The sequence below is a fragment of the Etheostoma spectabile genome, chromosome 10 (genome assembly GCF_008692095.1).
Source record: "Etheostoma spectabile isolate EspeVRDwgs_2016 chromosome 10, UIUC_Espe_1.0, whole genome shotgun sequence".
NCBI lineage: Eukaryota > Metazoa > Chordata > Actinopteri > Perciformes > Percidae > Etheostoma > Etheostoma spectabile.
The window spans coordinates 28,129,283-28,140,262 of record NC_045742.1 but is presented as its reverse complement, the minus strand read 5'-3'; positions in this window follow the sequence as shown (position 1 = coordinate 28,140,262).

The window sequence follows — 10,980 nt, the reverse complement described above, 5'->3', positions numbered from 1 at the left end:
GAAAATCTGACTACCAAAATAAAACAGGAAACAAATACACAACCCTAACAATAGAACAACTTTATTGTAAGATAGATGCATTTCTGCTTGTGGCCTTCATCATAGTCTTGGTTCCCAGCTTTCACCCAACAAAAGAACTTGCTAATGGGTTGATGTTCAGTTGTCACATTATTGTCCAAATGTTTTGGCTTTTTATGGGGAGAGTGAAAATGTAGATGGGGATGCAGTCAGCAGTGAGAAAGCAATCAAACACCCACAGTCAGGTTTCATGTACTACAGTGTGAGTGGGAAACTGCTGAGGGATTATGTCCTTGTCACAGCACTGTCATTGCACAAATGTCTCTTATTGATTGGTTAGGGCGTCTTTGCAGAAGGGGTTGGTATCTGGGGGATGCATGAGAGCTGTCAGTGTGAAACTCTTTCTACAGTAGTTGGTTTATTGATACTTTTCATATATGCTGCTGACTTACAGGTCATTGCTGATCAGCTATGTTGTTTATGAAAACTATAAGAACGTCAGTAAGACTACACTTAGATTTACTCCGGCCCAAACTCATGAAAGTGGATAACATTAAACTGAGCATCACATAGGCAACATGTTTGTCTAAATTCACAATAATGGACCTCCTTTTCTGAAAACAGCTTAATTTGCCATGACATGTACTATAAGCAGATAAAATGTGGTTTTACATTCAGTCACATCTGCAACCCCTGGAGGAATAACGTCAAACAGAGAAGGTGGAAACACACTTGTTTCTTACTCATAGTGGATTTATATCCAAACTAAATTTTTACTACTTTTTACTTTGTCAATAAATCCATAGAGCAATACTTAAATAGAATGTTTTAAAACATGTACAATTTGCAATGCCAACAGCTATGACAGTAATAAAGCTTATACAGGTGCTGGACATACTGATAAGGTGTAATGGCACATTTTCATGCCAGAACATCCGTTCAGTGAACACACATTTGCACATCTTTTGTATCCCCTTGCTGCTGCTACATATTGCTTGTTGATATTTAAGACTGTCACCTATTTTGCGGCGCACTGAAATTACAATTTTTATATTAAATACTTTGATATTACAGTTGTCGATGGCACCTTTTAAAATGCTGAATTTCATTTTGCTCTTCCTGATTTTAATAAATCTTATTCCATGTGTGTTTTTTCTTATTCCCAGTGACCATTCAAGGAAACTGTTAATTAAACCTAATGTTTGCTATGGCTACTGTAATACATAGTTCCCGTTATAACTCTTGTTCATACATTTGACCTAAGAAATCAAAATTGTTAATAACATATGTTTATATAACCCCAGCCTGCTATGTTCTTATATTTTAGTGAGCTTCTCTATAACTGTCTGTTTCCTTTGTGTGATTTTCATCTCTATTGCTGCAGTGACCTTATTTGCTCAGTGGGATCATTAAAGTGTCATGCTATGTTACCAACACTAGTGTTTAAGCTGGATTCCTTGAGTACCCTGATGGACCAAGTGGGTCCATGTTTAGTAAGAGCCATACTGGGTCTGCTATCCTTTCCTGTCACTTATACCAGCGTGTCTTTGGCTGAAAAATGGTAACTGATGGAAGTATTAGATGGTAACTTCAGCAGCGCAGCAGGTCAAATCCCTGCTGAAGGTTCCAGTGACTCATCCTCCGAGCTTACTGTGTGTGTTTACTGCCGTTCTCCCCGGGAATAGCCCAACAGCAGCATGACGCACAGCATGCTGTCACACACAAGTGCAGCGCCTGCCTGAAGGGATTTGTGTGCATGGGGGGAGATCTATGTATCTCTGTGTGTCTGCTTTGCGTCCTCTATGTTTGTGGCGAACAACAGCTTGTTCAAATAAACAGTTACCAACATCCGTGTGTAAAGCTTTTATCTGAAGGATACACATCACACATAAGGTTATAAAACAGGTAGGCACAGATCTTTGCCCAATGAAATTGCTTAGGTAAGCTGTGAGGACTGTGGCTCTGGTAATGAATCTGCATCCTTCTTTTTATATACCTGACTGCAGATGCAGTCTGATCGGTTTCGTACATTTTCTCTAGATTTCTCCTTCTGTGTCCACATAAAAATTTAAGATTTGTTATCTCTTTTTACCTGGCTGCAGCCAAATGTCCGTATCCTTCAAAATTCAGTGATATCTACGTTACTACTGTCTGTTAAAAGTGTATTGTCTGTTAATTTCTTTTTTTCAAAATATTGCGTAACATTCTAATGACAATTATACAGAAACATAGATGCTGTAAGCTACCTGACCAGCACCAAACAGTGGCTAGCATTTACATGCTTAGCATTTAGTTGGGGGGAGCAAAACAGAGACAAGAGGAGAGTGAATGTTAGGTGACAGATTTGTTAGGTGTCAAGAATCACCACTCCAAGTGAATGCTAATGTTGCTACGTATTGGTTTCTAAATTGGCAATTGTTACCTAACCTAATGTTTGCCATTATAACTTTATAAAACATGCTGTGCTTTTTCCGCTTTCTCCAAATGGAAAAAGGAAAATAATTACTGCAGCTTCAATGTCAACTGAAAACTCATCAATATCTGTTGCTGTTTCTCTCCTCACTACATACATATCTCCATCTGTTCACAGTGTTGCTTCAATCATGTGAAACAAATGAGTCAAATGAAGGTTCACAGTGCACTAATTGCTGCAGTGACCTATAGTACTGTATACTGTTCTTGCCCTCATACAATTACTGAACTCAGGCTTGTCTTAAATTGAATCAAGAAACAGCTAACAATAGTTAGTTTTCAGGAATTAGCATATTGCTGCCCTTATTTGAGGCATCATATTTAACACGTAAATCTATTTAAATTAGCATGGAACCAAATATCTAAGGAACACCAAAGGACATGCCACAACATGCCAAAATTAACAAGAGATATTAACTTAGTCCACTGGGCTGTAAATATGTCTCCATTCAACCCACATAGAAAAGTGTTAATTGAAGGTTTCATAGTGCTTTAAATGTAATGTTTGGCAACTATGATTATCACTAACATTTCTCTTGATGCCTGTGTAATTTCGAGAGAAATGTAAGGTAGAAAAAATACCACCTCTGCCACGCTTAAATGTTCTAAAATCGTTCTAAAAATGTGTAGATGCTTTTTGACATTCAGGTTACAACTGGTTTTGCACTGTCTCAGGGCTTAAAAACCTTTTTATGGGTTCTTCTCCCTAAATCCAAACCGTTTCATGCTTGCAGTGTTGAGTGCAGTGTGGAGTGTTGAGAGTGAGTGCAGGATCACAGCTGTCTTCTAAATTCCCCTGCTCTGTGTAGAGCTGGCAGTCTCACATTTATGTATGTAACTACAGTCCTGCCTAGACATGATTAGTTGTTTTGATTGGTTGTCGTAGTTGTCATTTCTAAAATAACAATGTAATTTTCACTTATATTATTTTGGTCCTCTGTTATTTATAGACTTATGCTTTTGGGGTGGACAATCTCTGCTTTGGGTCAAAACTGCTGCAAATTGCACCTAATTCTGAGGTTTACTCTGTTCAGTGTTGCCACTATTGTTTTTTTATCAGATTGCCAATACATTATGCACAATTCAACTAATCAAAACGGACAATCAAGAGGTCGTGCAATAAAAATCTAATGAGATGAGTACAATTTTGCCTCAACGCATTCATTGCTCAACTGCACATAATCATCAGTGTCCACACAATTTCAAAGACACATCCCAACGAGGACAGAGTCGGCTACCCCGCTGACATCGTGTAAGCATTTGTTGCAAGTGCAGTGTGTTTTGCTGTTTCATGGTGGGGAGGCTGCAGTAGGACCAGAGATGCCTGCAGGCTCAGCAAAGTGGTATAAAAAGACTTGTTCTGTCATGGGGCTGAGGCTGGACTCCCTGGAGGCGAAGACAGAAGGGGAGGGTGAGTCCAGGCTGAGTGTTGGCCTAAGCCCTATTCACAGGGGACTGGTGTCATATAAGGACTCCATGTACTTAATGAATTACCAGTCAACCTTTGAGTTTTGCAAAACACAAATAAATAAAAACATGCATAACTTGTGCTCTTGTAAAAATATTTACAATTCATCACTTTATGAATTACCAAAGCAGCATTCGTATGCAGATAATCCATTTCTCTGAACATTACTTTACTACCTTTATGATTTTGGAAGGAATATATATTAATTATCTATAATAACCTGTCTTTGGGACCTTTTACCCTCTGCCTCAGCACCCAAAGCTGTGACACAGGGTGCTTTCAGTGTTCCCCCATGTGGTTTAACTGTTCCATCATTGCCTCCTACTGCAGCTTTACCAGGCAATGGGTACTTTTTGTAAGCTACTGTATCCCTGCACTACCCAACATTCCCCAATGACATTTTTAAAAATACATACATATTGCTGTCCTACTTTTAGTATACTTATTTGCATTATTGCTCACCCCCACCTCCACATGAATGTATGATTTATGAAGCTTTGTAAGTTACTTTCTGTATTCTCTGGGCCCACTTGATGGCACTCCTGGTTTAAAGAAAAAGGCTCAGGAAATGGCTATTCAGTGTGCTTTCACCCCTTTGTTGATGTACGTCATGTAATGGGCTCACGAAATAAGAAACGTTCAGGAAGCTTCATGCAGATTCCTTTGGAACTACTTGCTGCAATGACCCAATCTCTCCACAGGGATCATTAGACTCATTGGCGCCCTGAGCTATGTTTCATACGTTTCAATTAAAATGCGCCCGCCCTTAATTCACCCTCTTAAATTTTTTAAATAAATTCTGGCGAATGGCAAGCTGCAGTTACTTCATTCAAAGATGTAACACTGGCAGCGGTGTAATGGCCATCTGGGATACCTGGATTTTACCGGTGGTCCGGCCTTATCATTCTCTTTACCAGGTCTGTGCCCCTGTAAGATGGTGTTGCATGTTCTGGGAATGGGCTCTCTGGCCAATCACAACCAAGTTTGTTCCTCCTAGGAGAACATCCGTCCGTCTTGGGAAACGAAAGTAGTGCCCTGGTCTGTCAAAGTCAGTGTTGTTGAAGGCAATGTCTGGAGTGACTCAGTAGTCCGATTTTTGCGTGACAGTCCCTTCCGCAGTTATTACATGCAAAGTTTGACTGTGGGTTGATGACTTGAGTTTTCTGCTTCTTCTTCCTGTTTTGTCTTTAAAGCTCAATTTCCTGGTTGCGCTTAGCCTGACTCGACTCCTTACTCCCCTCTTGAGTGAACATCTAGAGTCTGTCAATATTAATAAATATGTACATACGCACACATGTCTATCAATAGTCTGTAATGTCAAGCTCCCGCTCCTAATGTCATGTTTTATTTTATGTGTATTTCTGTATGTTTTTGCCACTTCCTGTTTCATTTTGATACTGCCCTATTGTGCTGGACCTGTTGTGAATTGTTTCATCTTGTATCTGTGTATATAAGCTCTTGGAAATGGGCATAGCTGGTTACACTTTATCCCCTTGATCGCTCTCTCACCTGCTGTCTTAATTTTTTATTACCACCACAGGGGAAATTAACCTTTATCTTCTGTATAATTGGTCAAATTGTGATCACACTCTCATGTGCGGCACTTATACATTTATATAATCATGCTTTATCATCAACCTTAATTATAATCCATACATCAACAGGTTCTTTTGTGTTACAAGGACAAGTAATAGTCATTAACGGATGTATGGATAGTAGAGGTGACATTTGGAAGGTTGGTGGTTCAATCCCTGATCCTGCAGTCCCATGTCCAAGTCCCATGTCTTGGGCAATACACTGACATCCGTATTACGTGACTGTATCTGATGAGCAGGTGGCACCTTGTACAGCAGCCTCAACCACTAGTGTATGAATGTGTGCCTGTACTATGTAAAAGCGCTTTGAGTAGTCGTTAAGACAAGAAAAGCGCTATATAAATACAGGCCATTTACATAGAGATTGACTGAATGCGTATCCTCATAGGGGCCAATTTCAGTGTGTGTGTGTGTGTGTGTGTGTGTGTGTGTGTGTGTGTGTGTGTGTGAGCTCAGTGTTGGTCAGATTATGTACATGTATTTGCATTGAGGGCAAATGTATTGTGGCTACATGCTTTTATAGCTTGGGCAATTGTTAATGCACCACATTTCTTTTTAGATAAATAAATGGATGGGACATCTTGAAATAAGGTGTTTTGCAATGTCTTAAGATATCCCTATGGGGGTATGTTTCTGTTTGCTGTGGTTTTTGTTGGTTGGTGCATGTGTAGATATTAATAAATTTGACTTTGTTATGCTCCTGACAGGCTGTGATTACATGTTTTTGTTCCTTTTGTTGTCGTTGACGGTGGATGTTCTCGTTTGCACTGCCGACGATGACGGGGAAATAAAAAGGTCTGTAAACACTTCCTCTTGTTATCTCTCCTTGCCTCCCACCCTCCTCCTATCAACCACCCTCCTACATTCCACCAACTCCTCTCCTCTCTGTAGTGAGGCTGTGTCATTTATGGCCTTAATGATATAGAGATCTATTTAACACTTTCTATTTCTTTGCCTCTGACTTTAGCAGCAGTCAGCTTTTGTTGCAGATGTGTGATCACACAAATTGTACCAAGGCCTTATAAAAATGAACTAAACTCAGGTCAGTATTTCACTTGTGTGCTTACATTTAAAAAATACTTACATAAAATAAATGATACAGTAAATGCCCATCACAGCCTTTAAAAAGAAGCAGGCATAACAACGTCACATCAATCACTGACTTCATGCCTTTATCCAAAGTGACTGACAGTGAGGAGGGAACAATGAATATTTGCAGACATGGCGCTTGTCAAACATTTCCCTGAAGCTTCAGATATGATAACAAGGGGATGAAAACTAGTGAGCTGACATGGGAACCGATCAATCTCCATGACAACTGAGCAAAATCCATCTGCTGATGAAGACTGCGTGATACAGTCGAGGGGTCCAGAACAAGTAATAAGGGGACCTAAAACCAACATTGCGTAACTATTTTACCCTAAAATAATGGCTTCAAAATCATTTGGTACACTGACTTGTAATATTGAGAATGGTACCTCTGTCATTCCCATTTGGCACCCCAAACACCTGTTTCGCAATATATTATTGTCTTCATTCATGATGGGTTTCATTTTAAAAAGGCCAATATAGTGGTTTGCATAGTTTGGTTTTACAACTGTGCCTATAGCACATCCACAGTGCTACCTAAAGAAATCATTCACCATGAAATAATTCTTGGTCTTTTTTTTAAAAAAATGTAAAGATTATTTTTTCCCGTTTATTACAGAGTGTTAGTGGAAAGACAGGAAAGGTGGGAGAGAGATGAGGGATGGCACCCAGTTGTGTTGTCATTATTAGAGTTTAAGGGGAGACAACATCTTTTTTTATGCACTGGCACATTTTGAGCTTTCATAACAAGTCTTCTTTCAGACTTGTGGTGAAAAAAGTCCAAAATACACATTAAGGTCTTTCTTCAACTACACTTTGTGTATTTACGTCTGTAGATTTCTCCTAAATTCAACAAAAGTTGGCGTTCTAAATCATCCTGCTGCTCCGCCATCACTGTCTGCACCCTGTCATCACATATACCGTGAGAAAGCTCTCTCTCCTGTGCAATGCTGTTGCATCCAAGTATGTTCATTTCATTTTTCAGCCACCAATCATAAAAATGTACAATGGGGGAATTATTCTAAATGTGCAATCTCACTGGGTGACGCCAATTTGTAACAACGTGATTGGTTCAGATTCCTCACCTGACGTGCTCTGACATTTCCGCGGGAGTTCAATATGTCGAAAGAAGTGCGTCAAAAATTATCTCAGAGAAGACGTAAACAGTTGTCATTAGCAACAAGACACAGGGTATTACAATCTAAGACAGCAGATGATGAAATGCCTTCACATAGTGTGTTGATGCGTAAACTGTCGTTTGTTTCAGAGGAGGTAATGAGAACGCCACACAGCAATGTGACAGTTCATGTAGAGCGTCTGAATGAAGTGATCAGTGGTTTAATTTGTCCTAATTGCGCAGGGACAGGGCTAGAATCGGTCCGCAGAATCCAAATCAATCCAATTGTTACCAGAAGGCAATGTTAAATGTGATTGATGCACATGTCAACATATGACCATGTCCATCCCATAACAGGAAAAGAGCAACAAGATCCAGGGAACAAGTCCCTGTACAACCACAGGAGCCATTTACCTCATCAAGTGTCGGCATGACAGCCATATCTTTGAAGACTACAATGGCGGAACATTGTTTTGCTATCAAAAATATATACAAAGGCAGCCCAGTCACCCTGCATTTTGCAGATAAAGGCTCTGCAGAGGGTAATAAATACAGAACAAAAAAATAATTGGCTGTCCTCTTCCTTCCCTGGAAGACATTGGCAGCAATTATTACCTTAGCAGTGGTCTATATCCTTGATCCCAATCCACCAAATTGAAATTTGGTGGATTAATGAAGACTATCGTTGACCACTCCTCAGATCTCTGGAGCGTAAATTGATACAGCTAGCTGGACATTCTAAGTATTCTCTTGCATAACTATTTTGCAGGGGCTCTGCAGAGCTTAGCTCCGTCTATGACGATTCTGATTAGTTTACAGAAATGCAAATTTTCCTATAATGCTATGCGGTATAGCCAGACCTTCCTTCATTGCGCTTTGGAGGAACCTCAACCATCACCAAAAACTGTACTCTCCCAGGATACCACCTATTTGACTTGCTTCCCACTGTGAAGTACTACATATCACTTAAAACACGGACTAAGAGCTCCTGCACGCTGCCTGCGTGGCATGAGCATGTCAGCTGAGTGGCGTCTCCGTTTTTATTTTGACTCCCATGTTAGAAGGTTAGAGCTTGCACACTGCCTGCATGACACACACGTCTTTTTTAGGGGTGTTTTAGCAATAAAACAATAACATGGACTTTATTATCCCAGGAAAGGGAATTGAAATACAAAATATAATTACATATATACTGAGTATATATATATATATATATATATATATTTATAAATATGTTCAAACAAATGTACAAAAATGTGTTATATACACAAAAATATTGACAATAGAGCTGAAGAATACGCTAGTATTTCATTTTATCAATAGGAGACATACATATGTATAGACTAGATTAATTTAGATTAGATTAGATTACTTTATTCATCCCACAGTGGGGAAATTCCCTTATTTCTGCAGCAGCGGTTTTCTACAGTAAAAGCAAAAAAAAACCCAAAAACAAACAAACAAGTAAACACACAAACAAAAGGGCAAACAACAGAAAATGAGCAGAAGGTATAGACTCAATGTAAAGTGGCGTCAAATAAAGGTATTGTAAAGTGCGGTTGCCATAGTACAAAAAACAATGTTGCGGTGTAAGTAAGTGACGTTAAAATTAAATTGAATATGTAATTAAAATAATATAGCAAAAGTAGGTAACCATAATATAAATTATAGTTACCTGTGACCATAAGTAATATTGAATTGGTTGATATGTATGTCTAAGCACAGTGTGAGTAACGATGCTCCAAAGACAAATTCCTCATATGTGTCCTCATACCTGGCGAATAAAGCTGATTCTGATTCTGAATAAGTAAGTACTTATAATTGAAAAATGTATATACAGATAATAAGATATACAGAGAGTGTGTGGAGTAAATGAAACAAAACACAGGAACAGAAACTACAACAATATAATGTAGTGCAGGAGTTGTAGAGTCTGACAGCGGCCGGGAGGAACGACCTGCGGTACCTCTCCTTCCTACGCCGGGGGGTATCAGTCTGTTGCTGAAGGAGCTGCTCAGGGACCCCACAGTGTCGTGTATGCGGGGGGGGGGTATCAGTATGCTGCTGAAGGAGCTGCTAAGGGACGCCCCAGTGTCATGTAGGGCGTGAGAGGTGTTGTCCATGATGGATGTCAGCTTAGCTAACATCCTTCTCTCCCCCACTTTCTCTATGGGGTCCAGAGGACAGTCCAGGACAGCTTGCTCTCCTGATCAGTCTATTGAGTCTGCTCTTGTCCCTGTCCGAGCTGGGGTGCAGTAGACCAGAGCATAAAGGATGGCAGAGGCCACCACAGAGTCATACAAAGTCCTGCACACTCCAAAGGACCTAAGTCTCCTCAGCAGATGGCGGAGACTCTGGCCCTTTATGTAGGGAAGGATGTTGTCAGTAGGGGTGATCCGAATTTCTGGCTGAAACGAGTATCCGGTACGGATAAAGCACTTTTGCCGAGTACAAGTATTATACGAGTAATATGAGTCAATATCCGTGCTCGGATTGAATAAAACTCCTCAACTGGCCGCGCAGCGTTCTGTGATAATCACTTCGGTTTTTAGTACTTACAGACTTAGTAACCAGTAGATTTCTGGTGAACGTGGGGTTTGTAGTCCTTACATAGTAACCAGTAGATTTCTGGTGAACGTGGGGTTTGTAGTCCTTACATAGTAACCAGTAGATTTCTGGTGAACGTGGGGTTTCAGACATGCTGCTTGTTTTAAATGCAACTCCCGTTGCGTCTCTGCCATCGGAGATTTTTTTTTTTTTTACTGTCAGCTGCCCCCCGCCCCCCCTCTCTCTGTGTCTCTCTCTTTCTCACTCACACACACACACACACACACACACACACACACACACACACACACACCTTGTGTGGAAATAAAAGAAATAAAAAAAATAAAAAAGAACCAAAAACAAAAAAAATCACACTGATCATACAAAAATAAAAAGTTTAAAAAAGAAAGTTATACTGAGTATGAAAACTCTTGTTCATTACATTTTACTTCATAATTGCAACCGCATGTGTTGTATTCATTGTTGCAAAACGTTCTGTATATAGTTTGTATAGTTTGTCGCAGGGCGTTGTGTGGCGGGGCTGCGCGGAGTGTAAGAGGACAGGCACGGCTTTACAGACGAAATGGGGCATATAACGCAAAATTAAACCTAATCCATTTAACTCTCTGGGCCCTGAGGCCATTTTTACAGTTTAATTTCCGTCTGGATTTATT